Genomic DNA, 14,433 nt, shown 5'->3' with positions numbered 1-14,433 from the left:
GAAATTGATCAGGACACTATATATATTTAATTTGCATTCGCACAATAATTCAAACTTTATAATATAGTAATACATTAATAATCTTGTATTCAAACTCGATGGCTCTCTCCGTATATAATAATATTTTTTGTTATGATTTTTTCTTTCTGGATTTTTTATGGGCATGTTGGTTCTTTTTATGGCAATTGACCATGTCCATCCCTTCACAGCAAGCACATCTTCCTTAATTCTACGCTCCAAGTTCAACACCTCTAAACAGCCGCTTTTAGCATTCACTCAATTTACCAACAATAAATGGCCGAACCAGCTCTGTTCCACATTTATGCGAGTATCATTAGGAGTTTGGGATCTCTTGCTCTTCAAGAGATTGGACTTCTATGGAGTTTCAAAGATGAGCTTCAAAAGCTCAGAGACACCGTTTCCACTATCCAAGCTGTGCTTTTGGATGCAGAGGAGAAGCAGGCCCAGAACCTTGCGATCAAAGATTGGCTTCAAAAGCTGAAGGATGCCATGTACGACGCCGACGACTTGTTGGATGACTTCTCCACTCAACTTCTACGAAGACAAGTGATGACACGGGACAAGAAGATGGCAAAAGAGGTAAATTCATATATAAATGTGCATAATTTATATGATGATGTTCTCTGTGACTAAAGCATTCCCGGACCAAGATAAAAATATTTATCACAACACAAGCCAGAGAAAATATATATCATTTTACGTAGTTTAAAATTTCTCAACAACAATTCAAAAGAATAAATCCACAACAACAATTTGTTCTTTATAATGTTAAACCCAACTATCCAACGGTACAGAAATTCTAAAAGATCACAATATGACCGGATTCAAATGGATTGTTTACAGGTATGCATCTTCTTTTCCAAATCGAACCAGCTTGTATATGGCCTTAAAATAGGTCATAGGATCAAGGCAGTTAGGGCGAGACTGGATGAAATTGCAGATGATAAGATCAAATTTGGCTTCATTGAACGCCTTATAGTGACACATGAGTTTGAGCATAGGAAAAGAGAAGACACACACTCTTTTGTTCTTGAGGAACAAGTCATTGGGCGAGATGATGAAAAGAAGGCAATTAAAGAGTTGTTATTGGATTCCAATGTAGAAGAGAATGTTTCTGTCATTCCCATAGTTGGGATTGGTGGACTAGGTAAGACCACACTTGCTCAATATGTGTTCAATGACGAGGAAGTCAAAAGACATTTTGAGCTAAGACTCTGGGTGTGCGTCTCTGATCCATTTGATGTGAAAACTATTGTTACAAAGCTCATAGAATCTGCAACTAAAAAGAGACCTGAAAGCCTCGAGATGGATTTGTTACAAAGTCAGCTTCGAGCAGAAATTGATGGGAAGCTATATTTACTTGTTTTAGATGATGTATGGAGCGAGAATCGCGGTACATGGTTGAACTTGGAAACACTTTTATCGGGTGGCCTGAAGGGAAGCAAAGTTTTGATTACTACACGTAGCAAAAGAGTTGTAGAGATTACAGGCGCAATGTCGCCATTTCTCTTGGGAGGTCTATCTGAAAGCAATTCTTGGAATTTATTTAAGAAAATGGCATTTAAAGACGGGGAAGAGCCAAAGAATCCAAAGCTAGTAGAAATAGGGAGGGATATCGTACAAAAGTTTGCACAAGTTCCTCTTGCTATAAGGAGCATTGGGAGTCTATTATACTTCAAAAATTCTGAAGCTGATTGGTTCTACTTTAAAAACCATGAACTTTACAAAATAACTCAACAAGAACATGATATTTTTCCAATACTTAAGTTGAGTTATGATCATCTCCCGTCACACTTGAAGCAATGTTTTGCTTTTTGTTCGTTGTTTCCAAAAGATTATGAAATTGAAGTGGAGGTGTTGATTCATCTATGAGCGGCTCAAGGCTTTCTTCATTCATCATATGGAAACAGACATCTTGAAGATATTGGATGCGAGTATTTTATGTATTTGCTTTGGAGGTCATTTTTCCAAGACGTACAAAGAGATGGACTTGGTGTAAAAAAGTGCAAAATGCATGACCTTATTTATGATCTTGCACAATTAATAGCAGGTGAGGAGTACACAATTTTATATCCAGATGGAGAAAACATAGTTGGAAGAACTCGTCAAGTTGCATTTCATTCTTCAAATTCATTACCGGATATTCCCGCTCTTTTGCTCAAGGCTAACAAAATGAGAACAGTTCTTCTACGAATTCCAATACTTCCAAGACTTGATGATGAGCTCAACGTGAACAATGACATACTTGAGTCGAATAAGCCAGTCTCTGATACACTTATTTCAAGTTTTAAATACTTGCGTCAGTTGCGTGCTTTGAATTTGAGTCGATCGAATATTCAAAAAGTGCCAAATTTCATTGGCAAGTTAGAGCATTTAAGATTTCTAGATTTGTCTAGGAATGAAGATATCAAACTACTCCCTGCTTCGATAACTAAATTGCAGAATTTGCAAACACTAAGACTTGATTATTGTCGTGGGCTTAAAGAACTGCCAGGAGACACTAGAAACTTAATCAGCCTTAGGCATCTTCGGCTAGATGGGTGTAAAAGCTTGACTCATATGCCTCATGGATTGGGAAAGTTGACCGCTCTCCAAACACTGTCGCTATACATTTTAGGGAAGAAAAAGAGTTCTCTCTCCAAGCCAATGGGTGGACTAGGGGATCTGGATGGTTTAAATCAGTTGAGAGGAGTGTTACGGATCAAGGGTTTAAAGCACTCGAGATCTTTTCCATCAGAAGCAAAGGCTGCCAACTTGGAGAGGAAGCAACATCTTCAATGGGTGATATTAGAGTGGGACCTAGAATCTGGTGATGAAAGTGATAAGGCAATTGCAAATGATGAACAATTGTTGCAAAACCTTCGACCACACCTAAATTTGAAAATATAAAATATAGTTGGGTATGCAGGTGTGATGTTATGTAGTTGGGTGTCCTCACTCTCAAATTTGACTACTATTCGAATATGGGATTGTAAATGGCTTCAACACCAATGGACCGATTCCCTTTTCTGAAGCATCTTTCTCTTCAAAACTTGAGTAAGCTGGAGTACATAAGCAATGATGGTAGTGACGTGTCCTCTTCTCCCCTCAAATTTCTCACACTATTTAATTTGCCAAAGTTGAGGGGATGGTGAAAGACGAGGGAAACAAATCATCTTCCATTATTCCCTTCATTTCCTTCCCTTTCTCATTTATTTATCAGGAATTGCCCTATGGTGTCCCTAACAACACCCACCTCTTCCTCTCCCCTTTCCGATCTGTCCAAATTGAAGTATCTTTATCTTGTGGAATTAGAGGAACTTGAATATCTGCCACAAGAGTGGCTGCAAAACCTCACTTCTCTTGAGACCCTGGGGATTTGGAATTGTCGTAAAATGCGAATATCCATGTCTGCACTCTTTCAGCATCTCACCTCCCTTGAAAATCGGTCTATTCTTGGTTGCAAAGAACTTATCAGCAATGAGAATGAAGATGGCACACATGGCCTTGGACCTACAAGATTTGGTCATCTATCTATAGTAGACATTCCAAATTTGGTTTCTCTCCCAAGAGAGCTTAGCGATGTTACCACTCTACAAGGGCTTCAAATTATGGTTTGCCCTAGTTTGGTGTCTTTACCAGAGTGGATAGGCAATTTCACTTCACTTCAGGAGCTTGGAGTCGTAAATTGTCCAAATTTAATGTCACTACCTGAAGGTATGCACCGCCTCACCTCTTTACGTCGTTTGACAATTGCGGAGTGTCCTTGCTTGGAGGAGAGATGTGAACAAGAAATGGGAGAGGATTGGCCAAAGATTGCTCATGCCCCAAACTTTCGTAAAGGCGGCGATGGTAATCTCAAAGAATGGATAGCAAGCCGAGCTCGCCATTATCTTGAGGTTTTTAAGTCACCAATTAGACAATCATTTTTCTTCTTCTTCTTGTTCCTCTTTATTTTACTATGTCAGGCTTTTGATATATATCTTATTTGATTTCATATGCAGGAAGCATTTAAGGTTTCACGTATGGACGCTTCTTCAGACCTTGCCGACAATTAGATTTGTGCAAAGCTCTAACATTTACAGTATTTTTTCCTATCTTTCACTTCAATGGCATTTCCAGTATTGTTTTCTTCTTTTAGTTTTTCAACATTTCTTTCGTTTCCATTTGAAATTTCAATTCTACAAACGGTAGCATCATGTATTAGGTAGAAGACTTATAATTAATAGATGAGGGAAGTCAATCCCATCCCAAAATTTCACAAAAATTTAATACAAATTTGCATTACTATGTTAGGATTTTCTCAGTGTCAAATGTAGATTCTGTTGAACGAACGGATAAAATTTACATTTTTATTATTTTCATTGAAAATTTTTGGGTTATTGTTGAATTTATTATTTTGTTTTTTGATTGAAAGCAGCAATTCATGAAATGGGTTGTGGGAATCATGTGGATATTTCTAAAATCTGCTTGGATAAGACAAATTCATTTCTTCAAAGAGACTTGGTATAATTGTGTTTCTCTCTTTTTTCTTGATGGTGGAATTGTATTAGTGATACATATACTGATGTTAAAATGTCAAATGTTATTCCTTCTTCCTTATTTCACTTGCAGAAACAATTGAAGCAATTGAAGCATTTCTGATTTATGATTTTAGAGAATTTCTAATTTATCGGATTTCATATACAGAAACAATTGAAGCACTGACATACATGGATTTAAGATTTGGAGCCAACTCGAAACTTTTTCACTTTGCAGCTAAGCATTAAGTTGAGAAGTCGGGAATTTGAGATGGAAAAATTAAGAAAAATCTATATGATTCTTGGAATATCATCTTAAGGCTTGGTCTTTTAATTATCTTCTCAAAGATCATAAGATGTTGAAAGCTGAAGCAGTAGATATTAGACTTGGAGTGAATCAGGAGGGGTTTGTGAAAACGGTGCTCCATGTCAATTGCCGAAAAAAGAGACAATTCCTCTTATACGTGCTGGCCTGTAACTTTTATTTGTCTTTGCTCCTGGTCCCATGTTCCATTTCCTTTTGCCTTGGAATTGTGTCCTTTTCACTTAACTCACTCCTTCCTTGATCGAAAAAGTATCATTTCACAACAGAGGCCGAAGGGAGCTTTAAAATGAAGCTCTTCTTTTTTAACCTTTTGAAGGAAACCCTGGGAAAGAGGTGGGGAGCTGGGAGTTGCGCTCAAGAGTTGTTTGGGTATTTTCCAGGATTTCTATATGATTTTTAAAATGTGTTTGATGGCTTTGTTTGGATTAGAAGCACGATCTTGATATTTAAATCTAGACATGCACAACTAGTGTTTGAATATTAAGAGTTAATTTTCCATTTTGTTAATGTAGAATATTTGGGTATCTTATGATTATGGGGTAGATTTAAGATTTATTCTTATACTCTGAATGCATGATACCTTATGTCCCTTGATGAGATAATATGTATTGAAAATCCATTTATATTTTTATGCCTTCTTCTGTTATTTGATGAACAAGAAAAATGGGAACAGCTTTGTGGTTTTGAATGGAGTATGTGATAGTTACATAATTTTGATAAAAACTGACATAAATTGCAGGTCTGTCAGCTTGAGCAGCAACTGTATGATCATGTTTTCCCATCCTCTTCAGAGGATGTTTCAAGTTTGGCTCCATTGATTAGTCTTCTGTTTATTAATCAAATATTCTCCTCTTTTTCCATGTGGTGCCATGGTTGAGGCTTATTCAATAGAAAGTATAATTTGTAATACAGTGGGGATCAATCAAAGTTTTCATGGCTATGATCTAGTTAGCTTAACCAACTTCAATTTCATGTGCTTTTTTGTAACTTTTCAAAGTTGAACTGAAGTTTGTGACTTTGTTCTGCAGCTTGATGTGATATTGCAACCCAGATACAAGTGAAGGAAGATGGATCTAAGAGGAGGTTTGCTACTTGTGATTCAGTTGTCTTTTAGCATTATAATTTGTTCTTCATTTTTATGTTTCTCTTGTGGACCAAAGAGTTTGAATAAAGTTTAATAATTGTTTGCAAGGAATAGGTGCATTGATCTATCATCTTATTATGCATTTTTCTCTCCAATTTACAGCTTACTTTATATAGAGACAGCTGATAGACCTGGATTACTGGTAGAAATCATCAAAATTATTGCTAATCCCATCATTGATGTGGAATCAATAGAGTGTGACGCAAAAGTATGCTCTCTCTCTCTCTCTCTCTCTCTCTCTCCGTGTTTAAAAATCCTATATTTAAATGCTAGTGATTGAATAAAAGAATTATGATAGACCAGGAAGTCAATCCCATCCCAAATTTTCATAGAAACTCAAAAAAAAAATTTGCATAACTTTGAGTATTCTCATAATCAAATGCATATTCAAAGAGATTCTTTTTATTATTATTGTTACTAAAGTCATTGTTGGTGGATTGATTTTACCTTTTTACTGTTCTCGTTGGAAAATTTTAGTTATTGTTGAGTTTATTATTTGGTTTTTTGATGGTCAGCAGAGACGTGCATAAAAAATCATCAATTCATGAAGTGGATGTGAGAATCATTGAGGGATTTCTACAATATTCTCGGATATGTCAGCCTCACTTGTACACAAAACAATGGAAACTATACAGAGCACTGTCATGATGAGGAAGATCGGGTGAGTAAATGGTGCAAGCATGCTGAGCCTGTGAAAAGGGACATTAAATTCAATTAACCATATTAATTTGAATTTTTAAATACTAATCTGCCTACAATTTGTTGAGCAACTTTTGTCCGCATTTAGAACTTAAAAGACATGCTCAAAAATCCCAGCTGTCCTTAAAAGCCACCAAACAAGTATTTTGCATTTGCAGGTTTCTTCCACTTGCTTGAAAGCGTTTTAATTCCAAAAGACAATGAGAATGCTTGCTTGTCTTCAAGTGAAATCGGTTGCTGTGCTCCAAGGGTATTGACTGGAATTGAAGATCATGTTAGCCAACCACTTTGTTTATGTGTCTCTTGTTAGCGCAATGCTTCAGTTAGTACTGCCTTTGCATATATTTTTTGCAATTTATATTCATGGTTCTGTTATATCTAAATAGGCTTTTATAAAATCCAGTGTTGAAAATTGTGTATGTAGTGCTTGAAAATTCAGCCTATTGCGCCAGGTTGCTCAGTTTCTTTCTGTGGTGGACTATGGATAGCAAAGTAATATTGCAGTATTTGCAAATTTTAAAATGATAAAAGGTAATATTGCAGAGTGCTATATATGGCTGCCATTCTTCTTATCTTTTCTTACTAATCTCTATAATCTAAACTTAGTGATTATTTCTACCGTGGTTTTATTAGGAAAAGTGAATTCCTACCTTCTCCTTTAATCAATTTTCTCCCTAAATCTTGTAACTGATGCAATTCAGAAGGTTGCTGCTGCTTATGACTGCAAAAATGTTGAATGCGTTTTTCTCCATCAGCTGAAGCAGTTTGAGAGGAACTACCACTTGAAGATGAAAGCATCTAGGTTTATTTTCAGTGAAATAAATCAGATATTTCTTCCCATGCCATTCACAGCTAGGTGTGTTGCGCCTTCAACGCTTTTTTTAGAACATCGTCTTTTGGTGAATGTGTTAATCATGAACTCTGGCAGCCATATCCTGTTCTTCATGAGAAGCCTGCCGGTAGGAAACTTGTATCTGGGTTAAATGCAGAACCCTGGCCAGATTCACACAAACGCACACAGTTGATGTTAGTTTTGCTAATTTTGCAACAATGGGTTCTTGGTTTTGCATGAGATTATGTTGCTCACATCAAATTCACAGTTTTGCTAATGCTAGATGGTTCGAATGGAGTCGCATCTCATCCTCTGCAGGAGCTGCAGCCCACAAAGACAACAGATGATCCCGAAATCAAGGCATTGTTAGCCTTGGGCACAAAGAACTAGAAGAAAGGTAAGCTGGAAGATGATAATTGGTAAACTAGAACTATATTAACCTCAGTTATGTAATGGAATTGTTATTTGTTGGGATTATTTGTGTGTTGCAGGTAAAAATGGTGACAAAGGTGAGGAGTCAACAGAGGCCTAGCCTATGGATGCAACAACAAATGGTGCTACTTCCTATTCCAAGATTGGGATTATTTGTGTGTTCTAGGCTGGGTCGTGCTTCTTAGTGGCCTGTCTGATGGAAGAGGATTGTTAAGGATATAAATCTTGTATTTAAAATTATTCAAATCATATGTAAAAGTCAATAAGTAAAGACTTGTACTCAATTCAAATATTAAGGAAAGAGGTAGCGTCTAAGGCTTTAAGGTTTGGATGTAGGTCATCGGTCAACTACCTTAATCTCTATCTCTTTCATTTCTTTTCTCAATCTCTTTGTATCAGAGTTTTTTGGCTAACACCAAGATTGATTCCAAATGGTGAAGTCCAAATTTTGGTCATAGTAGCCGTTAGGACCGTTACAATTCAACCTACAGTAGCCATTCTTCAGCCACTGGATATTCAAGATGAACAATCGGTAACAGAGCGTTCATGTTGCGGGGCATGTTAAAGATATAAATCATTTGTGATAAATGTTAATTTGTACTTTCTAAATCAAGGAATTTGGATAATATTTATTAACCATAATTTAAGGGATATGTTTGTATTTAAAATTATTCAAATCACATTGTACTCAAATCAAATATTAAGGAAAAAGGTATCCTATAAAGCTTTAGCTGTAGAGATAGTCCATAGGACAAATCACCTTAACCTCTATTTCTGTCTCTTTCATCTCTTTCCTCAATCTCTTTAGATTAGTATTAGTTTCTATAAGGATAATAGATCATGATGTCAAGTATATTGCCTTCATGAGCAGCACTGTTTCTATGGAACCAAGGATGCTCACAAGCCACAGCTCATATTTTAGAACCTTCAATACTTGAAGGACACGCCCAAAAAGAAAAAGTAAAAAGGTAGGTTAAAGTAACAATTATGGGATCACCGATCACACTTCATCAACTGTATGTGATCCCATGCTTGATACTTTAACATTCCTTTTTTTTCTTATATAATTAAGTCAAAAAGTCTTTAAAAGATTATCGACAACAAATTTTATTTTCTTCTCTTAATTAACAAATTAGCTACCAAAAATGACAAATGTTCATAAGATCATTTTAAACCATAATTTTATTTAATAGCATAAACCTACATATCCAATAAATTTAAAAATTCATAAATTTTAGTTCTTATAAATTGAAATGTGTTAAATATTTGTTTCCATATATGTAGTTTAAAATGAAATATAAAGGAAAAAAAAAAAAACTCAAAATAAAAACCTAGATTAATCAATTATAGAAAATGATTGATTAATCATTATATTCCAACAAGGATACCACTTCTCAAAAACATTGTTTTTTTTAGGAGAAAGTTCAACTCCTGAAAGTTTATTATATTCCAACAATGATACCACTGACAAAAATAAAAAGTGCTCTAAAATAAATAAGCATGTTGATATATGATTACAATTATGTTTACTAATTTTGTAAACAAAAGAATGTTGGTAGTTTAATTTTTCTTTTAAAAAAGAAAGAGGTAAAAAACAATGGCAGGAATATTGGAACACCCAAAAACAAAAATGAACAACAAAAATCAATTAAACTTACAAAAGAAAATTTGTAACTTGTATTAAATAAATTAATAAAATTTGAATGAAACATAATACATAAATTAGAATAAAAATTAAGGACAAAAAAAAATGTAAACAAATGCAAAATACTAATATAATAAAAAATAACTCTTTTTTCTATATTTTTCTCCATTCCAATGAAATCCACAAATATTAAAAAAGGTTTTGTCAAATAGATTTTTTTTTTTTTTCAACCATCCTTCACTTATATAAAAGTAAATGAAACTCATTTTAAGACAGAAAAACAAAGACAAAAAAAAATCTACGATCGGAAAATTGAGTGTGAAATATATTGGAAAAATTGAGTTTCTACGAAAAGAAACCCTCTCACTATTATTTCCTAAATTCAATGTAAACTTTACAAAAGAAAAGTAATCATTTGAATAAAAAATAATATATAAATTAGAAAAAAAAAATAAGGGTAAAAAAAAAAATGGAAGAACATGAGCACTAGAAATAAAGATAAAAAAAACGAGAAAAAAAAATGAAAATATTAATATAATTGAAAAAAACTATTCTAGCAAAAAAAAAAAAAAAAAAAAAACTGTCATATAATTTTTCATTGAGAAACAACGATTGGAAAATTGAAAAGAACTGTTATAGGAAAAAAAATATAAAGAAAGAAAATTACAGTAGTATAATTTTTCATTGAAAAACAACGAATAAAAACTCTCATAGAATCTCTCTCTCTCTCTCTCTCTTCTTTTTCTAGAATTGATTGATATAAATAGAAAGTAAAAGAAGAAAAAAATAGAAAAAAAAATATAAGAAACAAAAACAAAAATGGAAGAACATAAGCATGAAAATAAAGATAAAAAATATATATAAAATGACAATACTAATATAATGAAAAATATATATAATTTTTTTCAACCATCCTTCTCAAAAAAAAAAAAAATAAAAAAAAATCTACGATTAAAAAATTGAGAGTGAAATATATTGCAAAAATTGAGTTTCTACGAAAAGAAACTATCTCACTATTAATATTTCCTGAATTCAATGTAAAATTTCCAAAAGAAAAATAATCATTTGAATAAAAAATAATATATAAATTATAAAAAAAAATAAGGGTCAAAAACAAAAAATGGAAGAACATAAGCATCGGAAATAGAGATAAAAAAAACGAAAATATGAAAATATTAATATAATTGTAACTATTCTAGCAAAACAAAACAAAAAAACAAAGAAAAAAAAAATTGTAGTATAATTTTATTTTCTTCATTAAGATATCAATTAAATGCATTCCAAATAATATAAAGAGAAAGCAAGAGAAGATAAAAGGAAAAATAGAGAGAGAGAGAGAGAGAGAGAGAGAGAGAGAATTTATGAACATTTTGTTTTCTTCATTAAGACAATTAAATATATTGCAAATAAAACCTATACGTTTTAATTGTCTCACATTGAGATATAAACATAAAGTAATAGAAGATGAAAAGAGAGAATTTGAAAAGCTTTTGTTTCCTTCATTTAGACAATTCAATACATTACAAATAAAACCCTTATGTTTTAATTGTCTCACTAAAGGCTAATATCTAAAATACCACGTGTCGCAATTCTAGGCAAGAAAATTTGTGAACCTTTTATTTTCTTCATTAAGACAATTATGTCTCATATTGAGATATTAACATAAAGCAAGAGAAAATGAAAATAAAATCAAATAAAGAGAGAATTTGAAAACCTTTTATTTTCTTCATTTAGACAATTCAATGCATTACAAATAAAACCCCTATGTTTTAATTGTCTCACTAAAAGGCTAACATCTAAAACGCCACGTGTCGCAATTTTAGGTACTTTCTAATAGGACCAGTTGAGGACACGTGTTGCAATTCTACGCACTCTCTAAGCCAAAACTTGGCTTTCATATATATATATATATATATATATAGATGATAACAACAACAACTATAACATGACCTTCATCTTTTCCTTAATAACATAGCCAAAAAATTGTTTCAACTTTTCGGAATGGACCATACTAAATATTTGGGGGTGCTATAAGTTTGCATATTTTTTTCTGAATCAAACCAGCTTGTATATCACTTTAAAATGGGTCACATGATAAAGCAAGTTAGAAACAGACTGGATGAAGTCGCAGCTGATAGGATCAAATTTGGCTTTACTAAGCGCCTCATAGGGACACAATTTTTGCGTAGGAAAAGAGAAGATACACACTCTTTTGTACGTGAGGAAGAAGTCATTGGAAGAGAGGGTGAAAAGAAGGCTATTAAAGAGCTGTTATTCCATTCCAATGTAAAAGATAATGTTTCCATCATTCCCATAGTTGGAATTGGTGGACAAGGCAAGACCACACTTGCTCAGTATGTGTACAATGACGAGGAGGTCCGAAGGCATTTTGATTTAAGAATGTGGGTGTGTGTCTCTGATCCTTTTGACGTGAAAACTATAATTCAAAAGATCATAGAATGTGCAACTAAAAGGAGACCCGAAAGCCTTGAGATGGATTTGTTGCAAAGTCAGCTTCGAGCGGAACTTGATCGGATTAGATATTTACTTGTTTTAGACGATGTATGGAATGAGAATCCTAATAGATGGTTCAATTTGAAAAATCTATTGGTGGGTGGCTTGAGGGGAGGCAAAGTTTTGATTACTACACGTAGCAAAAAAGTTGTAGAGATTACAGGCACGGTGTCACCATATCTTTAAGAAGGTCTTTTCCAAATCAAACCAACTTGTATATGGCCTTAAAATGGGTCATAGGATCAAGGCAGTCAGGGTAAGACTGGATGAAATTGCAGATGATAAGATCAAATTTGGCTTCACTAAGCACCTTATAGTGAAACATGAGTTTGAGCATAGGAAAAGAGAAGACACACACTCTTTTGTACATGAGGAACAAGTCATCGGGAGAGAGAGTGAAAAGATGGCTGTTAAAAACTTGTTATTTGATTCCGATGGAGGAGAGAATGTTTCCATCATTCCCATAGTTGGGATTGGTGGAGTAGGCAAGACCACACTTGCTCAATATGTGTTCAATGACGAGGACGTCAAAAGATATTTTAAGCTAAGACTTTGGGTATGCGTCTCTGATCCTTTTGACATGAAGACCATTGTTGCAAAGCTCATAGAATCTGCAACTAAGAAGAGACCTGAAAGCCTCGAGATGGATTTGTTACAAAGATAGCTCCAAACAGAAATTGATAGGAAGCTATATTTACTTGTTTTAGATGATGTATGGAACGAGAATCGCATTACATGGTTGAACCTGGAAACATTGTTATTGGGTGGATTGAAGGGAAGCAAAGTTTTGATTACTACACGTAGCAAAAGAGTTGCAAAGATTACAATCGTAAAGTCGCTGTATCTTTTGGGAGGTCTATCTGAAAGCAATTCTTAGAATTTATTTAAGAAAATTGCATTTAAAGACGGGAAAGAGCCAAAGAATCAAAAGCTAGTAGAAATTGGAAAGGATATCGTACAATAGATTGCACAAGTTCCTCTTGCTATAAAAAGCATTGGGAGTCTATTATACTTCGAAAATTCGGAGAATGAATGGTTGTACTTTAAAAACAATGAACTTTACAAAATTAATAAAAAAGACAATGATATTTTCCCAATACTTAGGTTGAGTTATCATCATCTCCCGCCACAGTTGAAGCAATGTTTGCCTTTTGCTCATTATTTTCAAAAGATTCTGAAATTAAAGTGGAGGTGTTGATTCAACTATGGATAGCTCAAGGCTTTATTCATTCATCAGATATAAACAAATGTCTTGAAGATGTTGGTCACGAGTATTTTATGCATTTGCTTTGTAGGTCATTTTTCCAAGACATAAAGAAAGATATATATGGGGATATTGTCGGATGCAAAATGCATGACCTTATTCATGATCTTGCAGAGTCAATAGTAAGAGCGGAGTGCATAATTTCAACTCCATATGCAAAAAAATGTAGTTGAAAAAACTCGGCATGTGGTATTTGATCCTCCATGTGAATTAAGGGATATTATTCCAACTCCCTTGCTCAAGGCAGACATAATGAGAACCCTTCTTCTGCGACTTCCTATATATTATGGATATAGTCAATCAGTACTTGATGGGAATAAGGGAGTTTATGAAACACTTATTTCAAGTTTTAAATGCTTGCGTGCCTTGAATTTGAGTAACTTGAATATTCATGAAGTATCAAACTTCATTGGAAAGTTAAAGCATCTAAGATTTCTTGATCTTTCCTCAAATGAAGATATAAAACTACTCCCCACTTCTATGACTAAATTGTAGAATTTGCAAACATTAACACTTGACTATTGTCGTGGGCTTAAAGAATTGCCCAAAGATACTAGAAACTTGTGACAAGTGCTAAAATATTCATATTTTCAGCCCTTAACTTGTATGTTTTAATCCTTTAGTTTTGGTTAATTAGGCCATTTTACTTCATTTTTGTATTTTCTTTGTTTTATAGGCTTTTGGAAGAAAAGAAAGCGTTTCTGGAAAAATTCCAAGCTTAAAGGACAAATTGGGAAGACCTAGAAGATATGGTTAAGCTTAACCAATCATGGTTAAAGTTTAATCAAATAAAGGAAAGGATTAACTCGGAATTGTTCAATTTGAAGTCAAATCGGATTGGATGCAAAATTGGATTCTTAATACGTCTCAGTATTTTGACCATAACTTTCAGTTCAGATATCCGATTGAGGTGATTCAAGCGGCATTGGAAATCTAACTCAAAATTATACAATTCATTGTGACATATCATTTTCCCAATTCGGAGCTCCGCAAGGCCAAAATCATGCCACAAGATAGGACCGCAATTCTGGGCGAATCCTATTCCGATTTGGACTTAG

General features: G+C 33.9%; 2 long non-coding RNA genes and 1 pseudogene across 4 annotated transcripts; all 3 read left to right on the top strand.

The window, feature by feature from the left end:
* Positions 1-294: 294 nt before the first annotated feature.
* LOC132181620 (putative disease resistance protein RGA1) lies at positions 295-4,058 on the top strand (annotated as a pseudogene).
* Positions 4,059-5,654: 1,596 nt separating this feature from the next.
* Positions 5,655-6,191, top strand: LOC148582967 (uncharacterized). Its single transcript, XR_015909524.1, has 3 exons — positions 5,655-5,792; positions 5,874-5,928; positions 6,092-6,191. It is a non-coding gene; the product is annotated as an uncharacterized LOC148582967 (long non-coding RNA).
* Positions 6,192-6,507: 316 nt separating this feature from the next.
* Positions 6,508-8,247, top strand: LOC132183003 (uncharacterized). 3 transcript variants are annotated; one of them, XR_015909523.1, is made up of 5 exons: positions 6,508-6,650; positions 6,847-6,962; positions 7,113-7,544; positions 7,789-7,917; positions 8,012-8,247. It is a non-coding gene; the product is annotated as an uncharacterized LOC132183003 (long non-coding RNA). The 3 variants fall into 3 exon arrangements; XR_015909522.1 differs by having other exon boundaries at positions 6,847-7,219; positions 7,390-7,544; XR_015909521.1 differs by having other exon boundaries at positions 6,847-7,544.
* The last annotated feature ends 6,186 nt before the right edge of the window (positions 8,248-14,433 follow it).

This window comes from Corylus avellana (assembly GCF_965113065.1).
Source record: "Corylus avellana chromosome 5 unlocalized genomic scaffold, dhCorAvel1.hap1.2 SUPER_5_unloc_1, whole genome shotgun sequence".
NCBI lineage: Eukaryota > Viridiplantae > Streptophyta > Magnoliopsida > Fagales > Betulaceae > Corylus > Corylus avellana.
This window is presented reverse-complemented; position numbering and strand designations above follow the sequence as displayed.